The following is a 24,391-nucleotide window of genomic DNA, read 5'->3' on the forward strand; positions in this document are numbered from 1 at the left end:
ACTTGAGAAAAATATAAAGAAAGACAGTGATGAACAAAGTTTGGAGAACTCTTATAGATCAGTTTGAGGGTACAGAGTCAGTGAGCATGGACATAAATAAGTCACAGGAAAGCACATTGAATACAACTGTACAGGTGACAAAAACATTGATGATCATGTGAGAGGTGAAGGGTGGCTCAGTAATATTGTATCAGTAGGGAAACTGTCATTTCATAATTAAATAAAGTTAAAGCAATGATGACATTGAGAAATTTAAGTGAACCCCGCTCTGACAATCCCAAACCCACAAGGGATTTGGAGATGCCGGTTTTGGACTGGGGTGTACAAAGTTTTAAAAACTACACAATACCAGGTTATCATCCGACAGGTTTAATTGGAAGCACTAGCTTTCAGAGCGCTGCTCCTTCATCAGGTGGTTGTGGAGTGCTCAATTGTAAGACACAGAATTTATAGCAAAAGTTTTCAGTGTGATGTAACTGAAATTATACATTGAAAAATACCTTGATTGTTTATTAAGTCTCTCATCTGTTAGAATGACCATGATAGTTTCACTTCATTCAGATGTAAATCACAAAACTATTTTTAAATGGTACATTCTCAGGTTAACTGTAACAATTGGTGTCAGGCCAGATAAAAGGTTGAAGGTGTTAACTCCCATGTTCTGTAGTCTGTGCCATAATTTTTCGACTGATTCTAATCTTAAAAGAAAATGAGTGAACAGAGTCTTACATGGATGCGTGCAGTTTTTGAGCAAAGTACAATGTAACTCTGCAAGTACACATTTACCCCAAAAACCGCACGTGTGTGTGTGTGTCTGGGGTTGGGGTTTGTGAGTGTCTGTGAGAGAGTGTGTATGAGTGTGTGAGAATGTAAAGTGGCCTATGTCTGTGAGAGTTGCACGTGTGAATTTGGGACTGTGCGTGTCTGCTGGAGTGTGTGTGAGTGTCTCTGTGCTTGTCTGTGTGTGTGTATGTATATAGTGCACTGCTGGTCACCTGCAGTGTAACATGAACCCACTACAGTGACCAGCATTGCATTACACACGCACACGCACACACACACACTCACTCCTGCAAACACATGCACACACGCGCACTCACTCACTCACTCCTGCAGACACACGCACACACGTGCGCTCACTCAGTCACTCCTGCAGACACACGCACACGCGCTCACTCACTCACTCACTCACTCCTGCAGACACACGCACTCTCTCTCTCACTCATACACACACTCTCTCACTCTCTCTCACTCTCTTTCTCACTCTCTCACTCACTCTGTCACTCACTCTCTGACACACTCGCTCTCACTCTCTGACACACACTCACTCACACATATACCCTTTCACAACAGTTCCGCCAGGAACTCACAGTAAATGGAGTCAGAAACTGTGTGACAGCAGAGGAGCATCAATTACACCTCACCAAGACGCAGATTAATCTCTTCTCGACTTTAGTGATTGGAGTTAGAGAAATTTTATGGAATCATGGAATCCCTCCAGTGTGGAAACAGGCCATTTGGCCCAACAAGTCCACACTGACCCTCCAAAGAGTATCCTGCCCAGACCTATTCCCCTACACTATTAATTATACTTCCCCTGACTAATGCACTGAACCTACACATCCCTGAACACGACGGGCAATTTGGGGAAACCCTATTATTGGTGGTTTAGTTCTGCGATGTTTGTGAGACCTGTTCGGGAGATAGCAAAGACTTCAGTCAACCAAGAGAAGGAGCGCTTCATGATGATCACGGGGCAGCTGTCCAGCTGACAGCTCTGCCCTTGAATAACTGTCTGCTTTGGCTGGAAATAATCGCTGTTCGTATTGTCTGGAAATACCGTAGTTCCAGTACTTTAGATGGGTCTGTTTTTGTTCAATGTATGCAGGAGGGTTTCCTGACACAGTATGCAGACATGCCAAACATGGGGAAGCCATATTGGATTTGGTACTGGTTAATGAACCTAGCCAAGTGATAGATTTGGAGGTAGGTGAGCACTTCGGTGACAGTGACCACAATTCGGTTATGTTTACTTTAGCAATGGAAAGGGATATGTAAAAATCGCAGGGCAGGAGGTATTGCTGGGGAAAAGGCAATTGTGATGCAATTATTCAAGATTTAGAGTGCATGGAATGGGGAAGGAAACTGCAGGGGATGGGCACAATTGAAATGTGGAGCTTATTCAAGGAAAAGCTACTGTGTGTCCTTGATAAGTATGTACCTGTCAGGCAGGTAGGGAGGGATTGAGCAAGGGAGCTGTGGTTTACAAAGAAGAAAATGTATGTTCGGATGAGATGTGAAGGCTCAGTTTGGGTGCGAGAGAGTTACAATGATCTCCCATCCACCGCCTCCAACCTCATAGTCCCACAACCCCGCACTGCCCGTCTCTCCCTCCTGCCCAAAATCCATAAACCTGACTGCCCCGGCCGACCCATTGTCTCCGCCTGCTCCCGCCCCACCGAACTCATCTCCGCGTACCTCGCCACCCACGACCTCCACCTCCTCCATGATTTCCGCTTCCCCGGTCCCCAGCGCCTTATTTTCACGACGGACATCCAGTCCCTATACACCTTCATCCCCCATCACGAAGGACGCAAAGCCCTCCACTTCTTCCTTTCCCGCCGTACCAACCAGTACCCTTCCACTGACACCCTCCTTCGACTAACTGAACTGGTTCTCACCCTTAACAACTTCTCGTTCCAATCCTCCCACTTCCTCCAAACTAAAGGGGTCGCCATGGGCACCCACATGGGCCCCAGCTATGCCTGTCTCTTCTTAGGATATGTGGAACAGTCCATCTTCCGCAACTACACTGGCACCTCCCCCCACCTTTTCCTTCGCTACATCAATGACTGTATCGGCGCTGCCTCGTGCTCCCACGAGGAGGTTGAACAGTTCATCAACTTTATCAACACCTTCCATCACTACCTCAAATTCACCGGGACCATCTCAGACTCCTCCCTCCCCTTCCCTGACCTTTCCATTTCTATCTCAGGCGAGCGACTCAACACAGACATCTACAATAAACCGACTGACTCCCACAGCTACCTGGACTACACCTCCTCCCATCATGCCCCCCGTAAAAACGCCATCCCATATTCCCAATTCCTTCGTCTCCGCCGCATCTGCTCCCAGGAGGACCAGTTCCAACACCATGCAGCCCAGATGGCCTCATTCTTCAAAGACCGCAGATTCGCCCTAGACGTGATCGATAATGCCCTCCACCACATCTCCTCCACTTCCCGCTCCTCCACCCTTGATCCCCGCTCCTCCAACCGCCACCAGGACAGAACCCCACTGGTTCTCACCTACCACCCCACCAACCTCCATATACAGTGTATCATCCGCCGTCATTTCCACCAGCTCCAAACGGACCACATCACCAGGGATATATTTCCTCTCCTCCCCTATCAGCGTTCCGCAAAGACCACTCCCTTCGTGACTCCCTCATCAGGTCCACACCCTCCACCAACACAACCTCCACTCCCGGCACCTTCCCCTGCAACCGCAGGAAATGCAAAACTTGTGCCCACACCTCCTCCCTTACCTCTCTCCAAGGCCCCAAGGGATCCTTCCATATCCGCCACAAATTCACCTGCACCTCCACACACATCATCTATTGCATCCGCTGCACCCGATGTGGCCTCCTCTATATTGGGGAGACGAGCCGTCGACTTGCAGAACACTTCAGGGAACACCTCTGGGATGCCCGGACCAACTAACCCAATCACCCCGTGGCTCAACACTTTAACTCTCCCTCCCAATCCACCGAGGACATGCAGGTCCTTGAACTCCTCAATCGCCAGAACATAACAACACGACGATTGGAGGAAGAGCGCCTCATCTTCCGCCTGGGAACCCTCCAACCACAAGGGATGAACTTGGATTTCTCCAGTTTCCTCATTTCCCCTCCCCCCACCTTGTCTCAGTCGATTCCCTCGAACTCAGCACCGTCCTCCTAACCTGCAATCTTCTTCCTGACCTCTCCGCCCCGACCCCACTCCGGCCTATCACCCTCACCTTGATTTCCTTCCACCTATCACATCTCCGTCGCCCCTCCCCCAAGTCCCTCCTCCCTACCTTTTATCTTAGCCTGCTGGACACACTTTCCTCATTCCAAATGAAGGGCTTTTGCCCGAAACGTCGAATTTCCTGTTCCTTGGATGCTGCCTGACCTGCTGCGCTTTAACCAGTAGCACATTTTCAGCAGAGTTACAAGTTAGCCAGGCAAGATCTAAAGAAAGAGTTAAGAAGCTCCAGGAGGGGGCATGAGGAGTCATTGGCAGGTAGAATCAAGGAAACCCTAAAGCTTTCTATGGGTACATCAGAAATAAAAGAATGTCTAGAGAAAGATGAGGGCCAATCAAGGATGGTAGTGGGAAGTGGTGTGTGGAGTCCCAGGAGATGGGGAGGCTCTAAATGAATATTTTTTGTCAGTATTCACTATGTTAACTCTGATTTCGCTCCACTACTGCTGCCTGACCCGCTGAGCATTTGGAGTATTTTTTTTGTCAATGCACCAGTAATGCTGGTTTAGAAAGATAGGGTGGTGGAGTGTGAATCTTGTCGATGGCACAATGCAGACTCAACAGGCCAAATGATTTCTGTCTGCTCTGTGTCTAATTCTAACTCTCAATCCAGAAGTTTTAGTCCATTTTTTCAGTCTTTGTTTTTTTACATATGTAATGTGACTTGCAGAACAGGTCAACCGATGGTTCAGGCATCAGCCACCACCGAACAGTTACCACCTGACGCCTGGAAGAGGAAAGCCTCATATTCTGTCTTGGTACACTGCATCCACCTGGGTAAAATGTGGATTTCAACAGCTTCCTCATTCACCCACCCACATTATCACAGTCTGAAGCATCCAACTCGGCACAACCCTCCGGACAAGGCTGAGTGAGGAAGTGATTAAGGTGCACATTAAGGGGATTGGTATGTGTGATCGGAATAAACGTCTTATCGGAAGGATTAACAACCAGAGATGTACGATAAACGCAAGGGAGAGGATGTTCAGAGGAGACATAGGAAGAATGTTTTCACTTTGACACTTTTGTTTATTTGGAATTCACTGTTTGGACGTGTGGTAAAGCTAAAGTCATCAAAACATTTCAGGAGCATTTAGCCTAATACTTGAGAAGCTAGAGCACACATGGATAAGGACCAGGTACTGGAAAGTTGGGTGAAGAGAAGCAGATGTCTGATGAAAGATCCAAACATTGTACGAAAATATAGAACATAAAAGCTTGGGTAGGGTATAGGCATGGAAACTGCCGGCGGTCTTTTACAAGGGGTCTGTGGAATGCTACACTAGTCAAAAGATCACTTTGGCAGGATTGGATAAGAATAGTGGAATGTTCCAAACCAAATAACAGAGTCAGTCTGAGGCTTAAAGGTTACTGTGGCAGACTGAAACAAGAACAATTAGTAAAGTCAGCCTTGCCTACTAGACATCATCATGGCAGGTGATGTTTAAATATTTAGGATATGACTTTAAATGTTCAATTGAAAATTAGTAGAGTCAGCCTACTTGAGACCCTCGTCGCAGGATTTGACATTAAATATTGAATCAGTAGGTGGTAGAGACAGGTTGGGACAGGAAAAACATTGTGGTAGATTGGGTAGCTAAATATCTAATCATGACAGTTTAGTCTGGGATGGCAGTGGAATAATATTATGTTAATGTAGGAAAACCCATAGCACAGAAGTGGAGCGAGAAAAGGAACTAACACCATTAATTTATTGTATAGCTGGAGTGAGGTAATTCTGACTAACACGGTAGGGCGTGTTGATAAGCTAACAAAACATGATTAAAGAAAAGGTATAATATGCCATGGACCCTGCGGTTCGGGGGCATTCAAGAATTTGCTTTCTGAATGTCACGGGGTTTTTTTTGTTTGCAAATAAAAGATCTACTCCTGAAAGATCTTTCTGCATCTCCTGGTGATTGTCTACATTTTCTCCACGACAACCACAACTTTAGGTGCAATAAAGTTATGGCTAGCGTGGCTCTGTGGCTCATTGAAAAGCACATTAGATTTTTACAGCATTGTTAACATTGTTATTCAAAGTTTATGGGTTTGGTTTACATGGGAAACGGAGATTAGATGCCAGCTCAATCAATAATTGTTCTGCCGAATCATCATCAATTCCCGTCATCTGGAGATCGCGACCCTGCTGTTGACCAGAGAACATTCCTTACCTTCCTGGTTGTGAGTTTTGACGCAATCATATCGTTTGAAGCATGATCAACCAGAATCAGCTGCTCAGCCGCAAATCCTGCAAAGTTCCTGCAGAAACCCACTGTCTCGAAACACACTTCCTTCACATAGTGGCACAGACATTTTCGATTGCTTAAATGTCTTTGACCCTTTGTGTGACAGATTATTGTGGATGGGATGGGGAAAGACATTGAAGCATTTGGTCAGCCTTGATTATATCAAATGGCGGGATAGGACGGTGTTTGGAATAGCCTCCTCCTGTTCCTTTCTTTCTGTGCTGTTTCTGTCAGAAGGTTTTCAACAATAATATGATGAGGACAATCTGAATCTACACCACGGGATATCAAGGTGCTCCCCTTTACCCCACCGCTCTCACAGATGGAATAGTCAGGTCCTATTGCAGCGTTAGATCAGACAGTGAAGGATTCTCTCAGGAGCTCTGTCAGACTGCATGTTCCTTCTCACAGAATTCCAACTAGGCACATGGAGCAAGCAAATGTGTGAATACTGGGGATTCAGGGACAGATTTCCCCTTTGCTGAGCTGCAGTTCTGGATGTGGTGACGTACATGAATTTCTGGCATTCTGAGTGTTACTATGCATTCTTCCTACTTTACAAATTAAACTGGTATTGAATTTATTCTTGCATGACATTTTAAAATCTTCAATATTCATGGAAATCGTGCAACGTGTTCGTGGGTGTAGGAATGGTGAAGATTACTGATGAATGTCGTGCGTTTCATGTTACCTGTATGAACTTTCAGAAGGAGGTTGGTGAACTTTCATTGATTCGAATTCTGTGTCGAATTGATGCCGATCAAAGGAAAAGCCCTGCGACAGCGGCAACACAGGAACCAACAGAAACCCATTCTTCAATTAATTCCATTTTGCACATGCTGTTGGTCTCACTTTTTTTAATAAACCAGTGAGGCACAGGACTGCGCTCAATGACTTCCATTCAATGTAGACCTAAATCAAACAGCTCAGTGCATTTACAATTTATAATATTTCAAGTAGAATGAGCTGCTGCATCTTTCAACCAGCAGCTTTTCTTATACTTAATATTTTCAGTTGCAGGTGTTATGAAATTTCTTTCCGATGAATGTTAACCAATTTGAAAGTATATCCCTCCTATCTCGCCATCCAGGCAGCTGAGAATCCCTGTCGCTGTTAAATTCACTCCCTGTGTGTCTGCTCACGCTTTTCCAATATTCTGGAATCAGCTCCGAAAATGTTATTTCTGAAAATTCATCTCCGATTTCAATAACTCTCAGAATCTAAAATGATTGCTCCAAACATCTTTATCGTTCACCACTGGCTTTGAAGTTCTGACATGTAGTTTCCATTCACCTCAACGAGGGAAATTTCCCTCACGTTTACTCTGACCAACTGCACATCAGCTGGATAACCTCCCTTCGGTTACAACTAAGTCTTTCCTGATTTCTCCCGCATGATTCTTTATCTAACCCACCATCCCGTTAAAACCCCTCTTTTTTTCTAGTGGTTTTATCTCCTAGTGAACCTCATTTCCATTGCTTCTATCGATTTTGTGTCAAGTGAAATCTAGTCGTGTCATTCCTCACGTCTTTATATTCCAGTAAAGGCTGCCCGTGACTTTCATCATGTCTTTATATCTCAGTAAGGTGCAACCTGAGAAAGGATGCTGGCTCCAATTCAACGCATGAAAATTCACCACTAAGCTATGCAATCTTATTACCGACACAGGAAAGTTGTAAGCAATTTCAATTACAGCTGAATCGATTGGCTGCAGCAGCATCGGGTCAACTCCTAGTCACTTCAGTGGCTGTTGTTCTTATATTTATTTCTTCTCTACATGTGCTGAAATAACACTGTGAGGAATCAATTACTATTGTCAGCCATATCCACATGGGCTATGAAATGTTGAAGTTGTGAGAGCAGAGCAGTTTATATTAACATCGACCATTCACTGTTAGACTCTCAGACTCAGGAATTTGACAGAGAGCGATTTTGAGCGAAATTTGCGCGGGGAGGGGGTTTACCCCATGACGTAACACCATTCCCTGTGGTTTTTTGTTGTTTACCTCGTTTGTGCGTTTTTCCTCATTGAGGATTTTGACGTTTTCCCCTCTACACAAAAGGTCCGTGGTTTTGCACCATTGTACGTTAGATGTAGTGCAATAACACAAAAGACTAATTCAGTCTGCTCATCCAGATATTGACACCTGGAAACAGCACTGTTTACTCTCCTCGAGTCTGAAAAACAACTTCCTCACAGATAATGTTACATTCTCACTCTCGTGCCTCTTTTCATTCCGGCTGCTTCTGTTCTTCACTGATTCTGATACAGCAGATTTTGTCACTGAGTCATTTCTTTATATGTGTTCAGACCATATGAGCAGAATATCACAGTGGGAGTGTCTTGGGCCTATAACCCAGAAGTCAGACGATAATCAGAGAACAGTACTTTTGATCATTCCATGAACACCAGGAAGAAATATCTATGCTCTTCAAAATTTACTCGCCTGTTTTAAGAAGCAAGATAAACATATCCAGGTTCCCACTTCTGTTGTCACACGGACCAAGATTTCAAATGCTGGAAACAGTCGAGACTGTCCACTCTCCCACATCCATTTTTTCTCCAGGAAGTGTTAAGATGATGGTCTGAATCACTTCCTTCTGTTCCCTGTCACTCTGAGATGATGTGAGCTGTGAAATCTACTCTCTGAACTGGATGCAACGTGGTAAAACGTATACACATCAAGTGGAGTGTGTGTGAGTGACAGGAGTTGGTGCAGTAACATCCCATACTGATTCAGACAGCAGAGGCCTCCCGTGACTTCGAGAAGGACACAGGCACTGTTCCCGCTGACTGGGTGATATTCTCTCTTTCCCAGTAGTCCTGCACATTTCTACCTGTCTCAGTGTCGTTATTTGTACAAGGTTGTCTAAAGAAAATGAGGTCCTTTGCATGCGCGATATCCCTTTTGTTCGGCTTTCCAGAATTTCCATGACTCCTATCCCTACTAACCCCCTCCCCCACTCCACAAGCCCATGTTTGATAGGGAGCTGAAGAGCAGACTCACATTGCTCTCCCACGACACTGATTGCCAGTAGAAGATCAGTTCTTCCAGTCATCAGCGGAGTGCGCCCAGTTCGAGGGGAAGTAGCTCGCACAGCCACCTGGGAGAAGCAAGTCAGAATGGAAAGGACCTGTTATTAAACCGCTGTGCTGCTTTCACTCCTAAACAGCAGAAATAGGCTTAGCTTACAAGAAAAATCATCGGATTTATGGATACCACATCTGGTACGTTGTGGCTCGTTTGTCTCGGCTGTGATATCACCTCAGGCGGGTGACTTACGTGCGCGAGCTTTTGGGTTCACATCTCGAATGAGCGCTGGAAGTTTGCTCATTGCCTCATTTTTTGACAGAGAAGGTATGGTTTTGATGATATCAAGGTCAGATCAAGATTCCAAAGCTTGAAAACTCACACCAGCACGTTCCAAGAGCAGCTTCTTCTAGAGCGTTACTGCTCTGAGAAATGGAATGTCCAACTGGAAATAATGCTGAGCCTACCGATGCGGATCTTACTGAGTGCACGTCCTGCATGGAGTAACCTGAATTCCTGAGTCTCTCCAAATGCTGTGATCTGCATGTCCTTAATTACTATATGAGCAGAATATCACAGTGGGAGTCTGACTTTAGCAATCGCAAACAAAACTTTCCACTGTATGTACATCCATATGACAATCAATCAATCAAAACACAATCATTTCGTCATTGCATGGAGCCAGCACAGCGAAGTTGGGCTGCATGGCCTCAATTTGCAGTGTGGCATATTTTGTCATTCTGAGTGAAATTGCAGTTAAATGAACAGAATTTGGGAAGTGACAGAGTGGTTATATTGACACAGCCTGGACACACCTGTGCGACAGTGTATCACACAATAACAGTGATGATCTTTTGACGTCATCCTCAAAGGAACATGCCACAAAAAGCTGAAGACAGCGGGAAACTGCTGTGGTCAGCGCTAACAGAGCGGCCCAGTGGGAGCATGGTAGGCCCAAAAACCAGAAATTAATGGATAAAATACATCCTCAGCTCATTGACAATTCCAGCTTTCAGTGTACTGCCCCTGCCAGTGTTCCTCCATTATGGGCGGCACAGTGGCACAGTGGTTAGCACTGCTGTCTCACAGCGCCTGATACCCGGGTTCAATTCCCGAATCATGGGGATCGACTGTGTGGAGTTTGCACGTTCTCCCCGTGTCTGCGTGAGTTTCCTCCGGGTGCTCCGGTTTCCTCCCACAGTCCAAAGATGTGCGGGTCAGGTGAATTGGCCATACTAAATTGCCCGTAGTGTTAGGTAAGGGGTAAATGTAGGGGTATGGGTGGGTTGCGCTTTGGCGGGTCGGTGTGGACTTGTTGGGCCGAAGGGCCTGTTTCCACACTGCAAGTAATCTAATCTAATCAAATAACCGTGCTCTGTTCTACGTATTACATATTGATGAGCCTTCTGCATCCTGATACTCAATTGTATGTGAAATAAATATCTCGTATTGATACACCCGCCAATTTTACACATTTGAGGAAACACACTTATGAAGGTATGGCAGATATTTTCCTGTTCTCTGTCAGTCTGCTATGATCTGATTCGTACCTGTGTCAGCTCAGGAGTTACAAAAGATGGGTGAAAGGGAAAACATTGTGGATTTGTTCAGGCTTCAAGTGATTACATGAAGCAGGAAGCAGATAAAGATACATTGTGAAGCGATTGAGATCTGACTACAGAAGCAGCAAATAAGTTGTACAGCACAAAGGGGAGCTTTGAAATATTGAATTCTGGTTGATGGGCTGACCATGCTTTCACTAGGCCACGCTGCTACGAAGATAATATGTCAGTGCCTCTCGGAATTGTGATGTCGTGGGCAAATATCACCGTTATACTGCTGGAAATTCTTTTTTCCAATGTGAGGGCAGTCTGTATGTTTATATATCGAACACCCTTCTCATAAATAATTTCACTCCACCTCAATGTGTTGTATTACCTCCTTTCTACTTTACCTGTTATTGTGCCAGCACTGAAGGGGCTCTGTTCCTTCTGCGTGTCTTTAATAGTCTAGGTGATGTGATGCAGTTGTACTGACCCACCTTCTGACAGAATTTTCCACTTCAGTTCAGCCTGCCCTAACTCCGCTATCAGATACCACTCCAGGTGTTTAGGTGTTAAGCGCTCGTCTCAGATCCAGCCTACTCTCACCCAAAATAAACGCAAAACTCAGTCCCACTGTGATCCCTGCAATCCAATGACATCTTCTCTCTGAGGTCATTGATTATTCCGAGGAGAATGTTAGGACTGCAGAGGCTGGGTAACAGAGTCGGGAATGTGGTGTTAGAACAGCACAGCAGGTCAGGCAGCATCCGAGGAGAAGGAGAATCCACATTTCAGACATAAGGGCTTCGTCAGGAATAAGGCTTGTGAGTCTGGGCTGAAAGGTAAATGGTAATAGTGTGGGGATGGGGGGACATTGCTGGGAAAGCGAAAGGTGGAAGAAAGTGTGGAAGAAGATGATCGGTCAGAGGGGGCAGTGAGAAAATGGGTCCAGAGGGTGGTGCTGAGTTGAAGGCTTGGGTTTGTGGGGAGGAGAAATGAGGAAGCTGTTCCATTTCACAGTTTCCCGTGTGGTGTTAGCATCCCAAGGTGGAATATATGGCATTCCTCCTCCAGGCGTTGTGTGGTAATGGTTTGGCGGTGAAGGGGGTCCAGGACCTGTACGTCTTTATTGGAATGGGGAGGGGATTTGAAGTGTTCAATGACGGGGCAGTGGGGTTGGTGGGTGCAGATGTCCCAGCAATGTTCTCTGAAATGATCTGCAAGATGTCCTGTGTACCTGATGTAGAGGATACCACATTGGAAATTCACCTGTACCACTACCAATATCATCTGCTGCATTCGTTGCACACTGGGTGCAACGAATGCAGCAGATGACACTGGTAGTGGCACAGGTGAATTTCCAATGGATGTGGAAGGATCCCTTTCGGCCTTGGATGGAGATGGGGGGAGTGGATTTACCCTTCCTGCGGTGGCAGGGAACGGTGCCAGGAGTGGGATGTGGGCTGGTTGGGGGTTGTGGACCTGACGACGGCTTCATGGAGGGAATGGTCTTTTCAGAATGCTGATTGGGGTGGGGAGGGAAATATACCTTTGTGGTGCAGTCCGTTTGAAGATGGCAGAAATGGTAGGATATGATGCATTTTATGTGGAGGTTGGTGGGGTGGAAGGTGAGCACCAGGGGTTCTGTGCTTGTTGCATTGGGAGGGGTAGAATTCAAAGGTGGTGGTGGTGAAGTGGAGTAGATGCACTGAAAGGCATCGTCAACCACGTGGGAAGGGAATTTGTGGTTGTGAAATAAGGAGACTAACTCGAATTTCTGAGGTGGAATCGGTCAAAAAGGTAAAAAAAAATGAGGTCTGCAGATGCTGGAGATCATCGATGAAGGGCTTATGCCCGAAGCGTCGAATTTCCTATTCCTTGAATGCTGCCTAACGTGCTGTGCTTTAACCAGCAACACATTTTCAGCGGAAATCGGTCACCCTGGAAACAGATGTGGTGGAGGAGGAGGAATTGGGAATAACGAATGGCATTTTTTACACGAGGTAGGGTGGGAAGCTGTGCAGTCTATGTAGCTGTGGGAGTCAGTGGGCTTGTAATATATGTCTCTGATTATTCAATCGCCAGAGACGGTAATGGAGAGGTTCAGGAAGGGAAGTTGCCAAGATGATCTAGGTGAATTTGATGTCGTGTGGAAGTTGTTGGTAAAGTTGGTGAATTGCTCATGCTCCTCGTGAGAGCACAAAGTGGCACCAATCCATTCGTAGCAGAAGAACAGGTGGAGTATGGTGCCTGTGTAACTGTGGAAGATGGACAGTTCCACATATCTGACAGTCGGGCATAATTGGATCCCATGCGGGTGCTCATATCTACCCCTTTGGCTTGGAGGAAGTGGGAGGATTGGAAGGAGAAGTTGTTGAGGGTGGGGACCAGTTCAGCCAGGTGGATGAGGGTGTCAGTGGAAGTATACTGGTTGGAATGGCATGAGATGAAGAAATGGCGGGCTTTGAGCCCTTCTCCTTGGCAGATGGATTTGTAGAGCGACTGGATGTCCATGGTGAAGATGACGCGTTGGGGTTCAGGGAAACGAGAATCTTGGAGGAGATGAAGTGCATAGTAGGTGTCACGAACATAGACGGGGATTTCCTGGACTGGGGAAACACGATGGTGTCGAGGTAGGAAGATATGAGACCGGTGTAACAGGCGCAGGCTGAGACAATGTGTCAACTGAGGCTGTCAGTTTTGTGAATAGGAGGAAAGAGGTAGAATCTGTCAGTGCAGGGTTCACGGATAATGAGGTTGGAGGCTGTGGATGGGAGATCCCCAGGGGTGATGAGCTTTTGGTGGTCTGGAAGACGATGGTTTGGTGATAGGAGGTGAGGTTGTGATTGGAGACAGTAAGAGGGGGTGTCTGCGAGTTGGCGCTTGGCTTCAGCAGTGTCCCTCAGCCCGACTCACAAGCCTCATTCCTGATGAAGGGCTTATGCCTGAAACATCGATTCTCCTGCTCCTCAGATGTTGCCTGACCTCCTGTGCATTTCCAACACTACACTCCCGACTCATTCATTATTCCTGTCTCATTTCACAGGTCCGTGCTGTCTGTTTGCTTCTTGAAAGCACTGTTCTCATAAACTGCCAAAACATCTGCCAATCTTTAGCAAAAACAGAAATTGCTGTAAATCCTCAGCAGAGCTGGCAGCATCTGTGCAGATGAATCACAGTTAAAGTTTCAGATCCACTCGGTCCGTCCTTCCACAGATACTGCCAGACTTTCTGAACCTTTCCAGCAACCTCTGTTTTTGTTTGGTTTTCAACATCGGCAGTTCTTTCGTTTTTTTTCCACTTATTTTCTAAAAATATGATTTGACTAAAAATTATGTTAAATGTTTTAAATGTGACTGCGAAAGAACGGCCAGATTCCACCAGCCCTGAACTGCTACCTGGTACACATGACTAATGCCTTTCCACTTGGTCACCGCGGTCTACAGCTGCATTGCATATAAATTGACAAAATGATGGCATTCTCTCGGATTGGTAATCAGGAGCGAGATTGATTGAAGTAGATCTAAAAGTCTTGCTTCAACTGTTATTAGATTAGATTACTTATTAGATTAGATTACTTACAGTGTGGAAACAGGCCCTTCGGCCCAACAAGTCCACACCGACCCGCCGAAGCGCAATCCACCCATACCCCTACATTTACCCCTTACCTAACACTATGGGCAATTTAGCATGGCCAATACACCTGACCCGCACATCTTTGGACTGTGGGAGGAAACCGGAGCACCCGGAGGAAACCCACGCAGACACAGGGAGAACGTGCAAACTCCACACAGTCAGTCGCCTGAGTCGGGAATTGAACCCAGGTCCCTGGCACTGTGAGGCAGCAGTGCTAACCACTGTGCCACCGTGCCGAGTTTTGGTTTTAATGAACGCACGCATTGGGTTCGGTGCTGTAATGATCCCCTAAACTGGAGAGGGAAATCGTTGCCTTCGAAGATACGTGGGGAATGTTCACTAATTCATCCCAGTAATGGCAGGACTGTCCTCTGGAATCATATGAGTACAATTATTCAAAGCTCCATGGAGTTTCGAATAAGCAGTGAAAGTATTCAGAAATTAATCATTCAGTAGAACTCAATACAGGGCCACATAAAGTGATGAACAAAGTGGGCAAGAACACGGAAATACGACACACAATAGCTACGATAATTATATGTGGAAAGTGTTGATTTCAGATCCACGGTGCCTTTGATGATGATGTTTATTGTTCAGAACCAGTCTGCACTGGGATGACTGTAGACCCAATATGAGGTAATTGAACTTCAGCTGCCTTTAGAAATAACTGAGACTCACTCAGGGCACGGGGATTTAGAGATGCTGGCCTTACAAACCTTTCGAACTTTCCATGGAATAATAAAGGAAGTGATAGATAATTTTCATCCCCATGGATACGCTGTTAATGAGCTGGATAGATAATACCTTAGCTAAATGAAGTTTATAAATAGAGAAATCATATTTAAAAAGCAAGGAGTTCATTGTGTAACTTTAAAATCTTTAAGTTACGCTCAGAGGGGACATTTTCTGTAATCCTTGTCCTCATTCTCCACCAAAAACATGCAATGAGGTTAGGAAGGAAACAGACGCTGCTTCCTGGAAAGCAAGATATTAGAAAGCCCAGGGACGGGGTTTACTGAGACATAAAATCATCAGAAAGGATACAAATGGTTTCATTGGGATGATAGAGAGAAGTAATGAGTTTATGCATGAGATTTGGAAATGCTGGACCAGAACCACGCAAGTTAAAAAGCCAACAAAATAAATTTTCACATAACGTTAGGTTTGAAGTGAATCAATAACTTTAGTTACAGCTTCAAAACCATTACTGACTGACTAAGAAAAGATTGGCTGAGAGTTTCTTCCACTCAACAGATTTATTGAAATCCTGAATGACTTTTCAGAAATAAAACGTAAAAGCTGATTTCAGAGTGAGGTGGAGAGCCCTTCTGAAGAAAGTCAGTTACTTTTGAGATATGATATCGACTTGATTGCCATGTATTTAACAGAAACCTGATTAATATTGTTTTTGTCTCCAAAAGATAACCAGACTGATGGTGTTTCCAAACATCATCAGGAACAAACCCCAGAATGCATAGTTTGGAATGGACGTCAATTACTTCAAAATCCAACTTCTGCCGTCACTCAATGAACTCTTGGGTGTTTAACCAGTCCTAATGAACCAGACAATCCCTGTTCACACACTGTGTAGATCGATTGTCTTTACCCAGTAAGAATGTGTCTGTAAACAACACAAAGTTGATTATTTCTAAAACCAGGTCTTCCAGATACTCAATTGTGTTAACATTTTAACTGCCAGAGACCATTTTCAATTACTCGGTGTAAATAAAAGAAAATGAGACCATACACTAAGCCCATTTATGAATTATCTGGCATCTCAGCAGCTTGGGTGATAAAGTGAATGCTTTCCTACAATCACAGTCAGTAAATGGTCTCTCTCCAGTGTGAAATCGCTGGTGTTTAGATTAGATTAGATTACTTACAGTGTGGAAACAGGCCCTTCGGCCCAACAAGTCCACACCGACCCGCCGAAGCGCAACCCACCCATACCCCTACATTTACCCCCTACCTAACAATACGGGCAATTTAGCATGGCCAATTCTCCTGACCTGCACATCTTTGGACTGTGGGAGGAAACCGGAGCACCCGGTGGAAACCCACGCAGACACGGGGAGAACGTGCAAACTCCACACAGTCAGTCGTCTGAGTCGGGAATTGAACCCAGGTCTCTGGCGCTGTGAGGCAGCAGTGCTAACCACTGTGCCACCGTGCCGCCCTATAACAGGTTAAATATCTGACTGAATCCCTTTCTACACACAGAATAGTTGAATGGTGTATTCCCAGTGTGAGCTCACTGTTGTATTCAGAGGTGGATTATCTGAGTGAATCCTTTCCCACACGTGGAGCAAGTGAACGGTTTTACTCTCCAGTGTGAATTCCTTGGTGTATCCTCAGGTTGGATCCCTAACTGAATTCTTTCCAACATACAGAGCGATGTGTTGGTTTCTTCACAGTGTGAACTCAATAATGGTCTCTGTAGGCTGGGAGACTGGATGAATCCCTGGGAGCAGGTGAACAATATCCAGCCCCCCACCCCAGTGTGAATTTGCTGGTGTCTCAGTCTGGAGGATGACTGTCTGAATTCCTTCCCACACATCGAGCATGGAAATGGTCTTTCTCCATTGTGAACACGTTGGTGTGTTACCCGATTAGATGAATGAGTTAATTCTATCCAACGTGGGAGCAGCTGAAAAGTTTCTCCCCAGTGTGAACTTGCTGGTGTATCTGTAGCTGGGATGAATAAGTCAAATATTTGGAGACAGTGAGGTCTGCAGATGCTGGAGATCAAAGTTGAGAGTGTGTTGCTGGGAAAGCACAGCAGGTCAGGCAGCATCCGAGGAGCAGACAAGTTGACATTTCGGGCCGGATCCCTTCTTCAAGAATGAGGCTGGAAGCCTCGTGGGTGGAGAGATAAAGGGTATGGCGTGGGGTGCGGCTGGGGAGAATGTAGCTGAGAGTGCAATAGGGGGATGCAGGTGGGGTAAAGGTGATAGGTCAGAGAGGAGGATGGAGCGGATAGGTGGGGAGGAATATTCGCAGATGAGACAGGTCATGAGGATGTTGCTGAGCTGCAAGTTTGGAACTGGGGTAAGATGGGGAAATGGGAAATGAGGAAACTGGTGATGTCCACTTTGATATCCTGGCGTTGAAGTGTTCCAAGGCAGAAGATAAGGGGTTCTTCCTCCAGGCATAGGGTGGTGGGGGAGTGGCGATGGAGGAGGCCCAGGACCTGCATGTCCTCGGCAGAGTGAGGGGGGAGTCGAAATGTTCAGCCACAGGACAATGGGATTGGTGTGGTTATCCCGGAGATGTTCCCTGAAGCACGCTGCGTGATGGCGTCCAGTATCCCAAATGGAGAGGAGACCGCATCGGGAGCAACAGCTACAATAAATGACGTGTGAAAGTGCAAGTGAAACTTTGATGGATGTAGAACATCACTTTGGTGCCTTCTACAGAGGTGGGGGGAGGTGTGGCCGCAGGTTTTGCAATTCCTGCAGTGGCAGAAGGTGCCAGGAGGGGTGGGTGTGTTGGGAGGGGCATGGACCTGACCAGCTGGACGCGGCGGGAAGGTCTTTGTGGAAAGTGGATGGGGTGGGAAGGAATATATATCCATGGTGGTGGGGCCCATTTGTAGGTGGCAGAAATGTCAGCAGGTGATGCGATTTATGTGGAGGTTGGTGGCGTGGAAAGTGAAGACTTGGTGGGGGGGTTCTGTCCTTGTTCCGGTTGGAGGGGTGAGTTTCAAAGGCGACAATGCAGGACCTGGATGCATTGTCAACCAAATTTCAGTCTTAAAAGAAGGAGACCATCTGGTGTGATCTGTGATGGAACTGGGAGCAGATGAGGCAAAGGCGGAGGAATTGTGAATACGGGATGGCATTTTTATATGAGGTAGGATGGGGGTGGTGGCGGTGTAATCCACGTAGCTGTGGGAGTCAGTGGGTTTGTTAAAACTTTAGTGTTGATTTGGTCCTTGTAGATGGAGATAGATAGGTCTAGGAATGGGAAGGAAATGTCCGAGATGGTCCAGGTGAATTTTAGGTGGAGGTCAATGTGTTGGTGAAGTTGATGAACTGCTCAACCTGCTTGCATGAGTACCGGGTAGCGCTGATGTAGTCATCAATGTAGCGGAGGAAGAGGTGGGGACTGGAACCAGTGTGGCACTGGAAGATGGACTGTTCTATGTAGCCGACAAAGAGACAGGCATAGCTGGGGTCCATGGCTATACTTTTGGTCTGGAGGAAGTGGGAGCATTCGAAGGAGAAATTGTTGAGTTTGAGTATCAGTTCAGCCAAACGACTTAGGGTGTCAGTGGAAGAGTACTGGTGGGGACATCGGGAGATGAAGACACAGAGGGCTTGGAATCGCTGGCCAATGCAGGTGGAGGTGTAGAGGGACCGGATGTCCACTATGAAGATGAGGCATTGGTGGCCAGGGAAATGGAAGTCTAGGTGACATCCTCAGTGCTTGGGATCCTCCTGTGAAGCGCTTCTGTGATCTTTCCTCTGGCATTTGTAGTGGTTTGTCTCTGCTGCTTCCGGTTGTCAGTTCCAGCTGTCGGATGCAGTGGTCGCTATATTGGGTCGAGGTCGATGTGCTTGTTGATTGAAACTCTGGATGAGTGCCATGCCTCTAGGAATTCCCTGGCTGTTCTCTGTTTAGCTTGTCCTATAATAGTAGTGTTGTCCCAATCAAATTCATGTTGCTTGTCATCTGCATGTGTGGCTACTAAGGATAGCTGGTCGCGTCATTTCGTGGCTAGTTAGTGTTCATGAATGCGGATCGTTAGCTGTCTTCCTGTTTGTCCTATGTAGTGTTTTGTGCAGTCCTTGCATGGGATTTTGTACACTAGACGTGATGAGACAGAGAACACCAAATGGAGAATTCACCACAAAGGTATACAGGAAAGCCACACACACAGACCAAGTCCTGAACTATGAAAGCAACCACCCCAACACACACAAAAGAAGTCGCATCAAGACACTATTCAAAAGGGCCACAACACACTGCAGTACACCAGAACTGCAAAAAGAGGAAGACGAACACCTAAACAATGTGTTCACCAAAAACGGATACCCGCGCAATTTCATCAACAGATGCCTAAGGGAAAGACAATGGAACGAGGACATGCCGCAACCCAAAGGACTAGCCACACTACCATACATCAAAAGCATTTCTGAACTGACAGCCAGGCTACTGCGACCACTATGACTCATAACAGCACACAAACCAACAGCCACTCTCAGACAGCAACTGACCAGAACGAAGGACCTGATACCCAGCATGAGCAAAACTAATGTAGTGTGCAAAATCCCATGCAAGGACTGCACAAACCACTACATTGGACACACAGGAAGACAGCTAACGATCCGCATCCTTGAATACCAACTAGCCACGAAACGACACGACCAGCTATCCTTAGTAGCCACACACGCAGATGACAAGCAACATGAATTCGACTGGGACAACACTAATATTATAGGGCAAGCCAAACAGAGAACAGCCAGGGAATTTCTAGAGGCATGGCACTCATTCACAGATTCTATCAACAAACACATCGACCTGGACCCGATATACCGACCACTGCAACGGACAGCAGGAACTGACAACCGCAAGTGGCAGAGACAAACCACTATAAATAGCGGAGGAAAGATCACAGAAGCGCTTCACAGGAGGCTCCCAAGCACTGAGAATGTCACCTAGACAGGGGACGAAACATCTGCAACACAAATTCCCAGCTCGGTGAACAGAACCACAACAACGAGCACCCGAGCTACAAATCTTCTCACAAACGTTGTAGTTATTGACATGAGCAATGTCCCATCAATGTCCCATCACCTGTAACCAGCTCACTGAGGTTACCCTCTAGTTTATAGTTTTGATATGATCAGTTTACCCTGCACTGAACTGTAATAATTGTAGAATAAATGGAGTCATTTATTTACATTTCAGTGTGGGTTAAACTGATCTTAGCAATAACTACAAACTGCAGGGTAACTTCAGCGAACTGTTTACCGATCTGTGGAGGGTATATTGCCCATGTCAATAACTACAAACTACAGGGTAATCTCAGACAGTAATTTAAAGCTCAGTGCAGAGTGTGCTATTCATGTTAGTAACTAAACATTGCAGTGTAAACTCAGACATTTATTCAGTTATTGACATGTACAGCACACCCTGCACTTAGCTGTAAATTTCTGTTTGGGTTTAGCCTGCAGCTTGTAGTTATTGAAATGAGCAGTATACTCTGCACTGGACTGCAACTAGCTCTCTGAGTTTTCCATGTAGTTTGTAGTTAATAACATAAGCAGTATATCCAGCACAGATTTATAAATACCTATCTGAGTTTACCCTATAATTTGTAGTTTTTTGACAGGAGCAGGATAACCTACACTGGACTGTAACTAGATCTCTGATTTTACCCGGTATTTTGTTTTTACTGACATGAGCAGTGTAATCTGCACTGAACTGTGAATATCTGTCTGAGGTTACCCTGTGATATGTAGTTATTAACATGAGCAGTATAGCCTGTGCTGTCCTTCCTCGATTCCTTTTTCAATCCTTCCTTCTTCCTATTTTCTTCCCTCCCCTGTCGATCCTTCCTTTCTTACTTCTTCCCTTCCCTCTTTTTCGATGCCTCCTTCCTGCCTCCCTTTTCGGTCCTTCATTCCTTCCTTCCTCCCTCCCATTACCCTTTTTGATTTTCCCTTCCCTCCTTTGTTCCTACCTCTATTTTTGATCCTTCCTTCCTTCCTCCAACTCTTTTTTAGAACCTTCTTTGCTTCCTCCCTCCCTCCCTTTTACGAACGATATTTCCTTCCTCCCTCATTCCCTTTTCCATCCTTCCTTCCGTCTTCAGGCCCTTTTCGATTCTTCTTTCCTTCCTTCCTCGCTCCCTCCCTTTTTTGTTCCTTCCTTCATTCGTTCTTTTCATCCTCATACCTTCCATTTAACGAATCTTCCTTCCTTCCTCCCGTTCTCGATTCATCCTTCCTTTCTCTCTCCCTTTTTCGATCCTTCTTTCCCTCCTTCCTTCCTTTCTTCCTTTCTCACACACTTTTTCGATCCTTTCTTCCATCTTTACTTCCTTCAGCCCTCCCATTTTCGATCCTTCCCGCCCTCTGTTTTAGATTCTCCAGTCCTTCCTTCCTCCCTCCCTCACTTTTTGATCATTCCTTACTTCCTTCGATCCTTTTACCCTACCTTTTGCGATCCGTTATTCCTTCCTTCCTTTCTTCCTTCCGTCGTTGCTCCCTCCCTTTATTGATTTGCCTCCCCATTCCAATCCTTCCTTCCTCCCTCCTGTCCTGTCTTTTTCCTTCATTGCTTTCCACCTTCCTTCTCGACTTTTGGATTGTTCCATCCTTTCTTCCATCCTTCCTCCCTCCCCCCTTTTACAAACCTTCTTTCATCCGACCCTCCCTCCCTTTTTGATCATTCCTTCCCTCCTTCCTTCCTTTCTTCCTTCGTCTCTCCATCTCATTCTTGTTTGGTTCTTCCTTCCTTTGTTCCTTGCTCCCACCCTCGCTTTTTCAATCCTACTTTCCCTCTTAATTGCCTCCCTTTTCCAATCCATCATTTCTTCCTCCCATCCTTCCTCCATTTCTTCACCATTCTGTCCTTCCTTCCATCCTCCCTGCCTCCCTTTATCGAACCTTCCTTCCGCCCTCCCTTTTTCAATCCATCCTACCCTCCTCCCCTCCCCTTTTCCAGCATTCCTTCCATCCTCATTCCCTTTTTTGATTCTTCCTTCCTCCCTCTCTCCCTTTTTCGTTCATTCCTTCATTTGTTCCTTCCATCCTCATTCCCTCCCTTTTACGAAACTTCCTTCCTTTCTCCCTGCCTTTCTCGATTCATCTTTCCTTGCACCCTCCCTTTTTCGATCCTTCTTTTCCTCTTTCCTTCCTTTCTGTCTCTCACCCTTCTTCGATCCTTCCTTCCTTCCTTTGGCTCTTCCATTTTCGATTCTTCCTCCCTTACTTCATTCATTGTTCCCTCCCTTTCTCGATCCGTTATTCTTTCCTTCCTTTCTTCCTTCCTTCCGTAATTCCTCCCTCCCTTTATCAATTGTGCCTTCCTTCCTTTCTTACTCTCCGTTCTGATCCTCCCTCCCTCCCTTTTCGATCCTTCTTAATTCCTTCCTTCCAACCTCCCTTTTTTGATTTTTATTCCATCCTTCATTCCACTTTCGATCCTTCTTTCCACACTCCCTCCCTTTTCGATCCTTCCTTACTTCCTTCCTTTCAACCTCCTTTTTTGATTTTTTTTCCATCCTTCTTCCATTCTGTTATCCTACCACCCTACAATTTTCTGATTCTTCCTTTTTGCCTCCCTCCCATTTCTGATCTTTACTCCTTTCTCCACTACCTCTTTCCATTCCTCCTTCTTTGTTCCCTCCCTTGTTCGATCCTTTGTTCCTTCCTTCCACCCTGTCTTTTTCGATCCATCCTTCCTTCCTTACTCCTTCCCTTCGTACCTAACTACATTTTTCATTCCTTCTTCCCTTCCTACTTAACTACATTTTTCAATCTTTCCTTCCTTCCTAGTTTCTTCCCTCCCTTGTCGAACCTTCCTTCCTACCTTCTTCTCTTCCCCCCTTTTTTGATACTTCCTTCCTCTCTTTTCAGTCCTTCATTCCTTCCATCCTTCCTCCTATCGCCCTTTTTGATTCTCCCTTCCCTCCTTTCTTCCTTCCTCCATTTTTCGATGCTTACTTACTTCCTCACTCTATTTTTGATCCTTCCATCTTCCATCCTTCATCTCTCCCTTTCCTTTTCGATCCTTCCTTCCATCCTGCCTTTTTCGATTCTCCTTTCCTTCCCTCCCTCATTACTTCTTTCATTCATTCCTTCCTCCAATTTTCTGATCCTTCTTATCTACATCCCTCCCTTTTCTGATCCTTCCATCCGTCCTTCCGTTCTTCGTCCGTCTCTCACTTTTGCAATCCTTCCTTCCCTCCTTTCATATCTGATACATCCTTCCTTCCTCCATCATTTTTTTCCGCTTCTTCCTTGTTTACTTCCTTCCGCCCTCCCTTTTTCAATCATCCCTTCCTTATTTCCTTCCTTCATTCCTTTCTTCCTCCCTCCTCACCTTTTGGTTTTTTCCTTCCTTTGTTGCTTCCTTCCTCCTTCCCTTTTATGAACCTTCTTTCCTTCTTCCCTCCCTTTTTGATCCTTCCCTCCTTCCTTCCTTTCCTCCTTCGTCTCTCCCTCACTTTTTCAATTCTTCTTCCTTCCTTCCAGCCTTCCTTCCTCCATCCCTCACATTTTTGTTTCAATCTTCCTTCCTCCCTCCCTTTTTCAATCTTACCTTCCTTCTTAATGCCCTCCCTTTTTCAATCCGTCCTTTCTTCCTCCCATCCTCCCTCTCTTTTTTCACCATTCCATCCTTCCTTCCATCCTTCCTCTCTCCCTTTTATCAATCCTTCCTTTCGTTCTCCCCTTTTGATCCTTCCTACCCTACTCCCCCTCCCCTTTTCCAACCTTCCTTCCATGCTAAGGCACTTTTTCGATTCTTCCTTCCCTCTTCCCTCCCTAACTTTTTCCTTCCTTCATTCGTTCCTTCCATACTCATTCCTTCCCTTTCACGAACCTTCCTTTCTTTCTCCTCCCTCCCTTTCTCGATTCATCCTTCCTTCCTCCCTCCTGTTTTTGGTGCTTCTTCCCATCATTCCTTCCTTCCTTCCTTTCTCCCACCCTTTTTTGATTCATCCTTCCTTCCGTACTTCTTCTTTTGTCGCTCCCATTATCGATCTTTCCTGCATTACTTCATTCTTTGTTCTCTCCCTTTTTTCGAATCTCCAGTTCTTCCTCCCTTCCTCCCTCCCTCACTTCGATCCTTCGACCCTACCTTTTTTAGATCCTTTTTTCTCCCTCACGTTATCGTTTCTCCCTTCCATTCTTCCTTCCTTCATCACCACATGTCTCGATCCATCCTTC

Source organism: Hemiscyllium ocellatum, chromosome 38 (assembly GCF_020745735.1).
Source record: "Hemiscyllium ocellatum isolate sHemOce1 chromosome 38, sHemOce1.pat.X.cur, whole genome shotgun sequence".
In the NCBI taxonomy this organism is placed as follows: Eukaryota; Metazoa; Chordata; class Chondrichthyes; order Orectolobiformes; family Hemiscylliidae; genus Hemiscyllium; species Hemiscyllium ocellatum.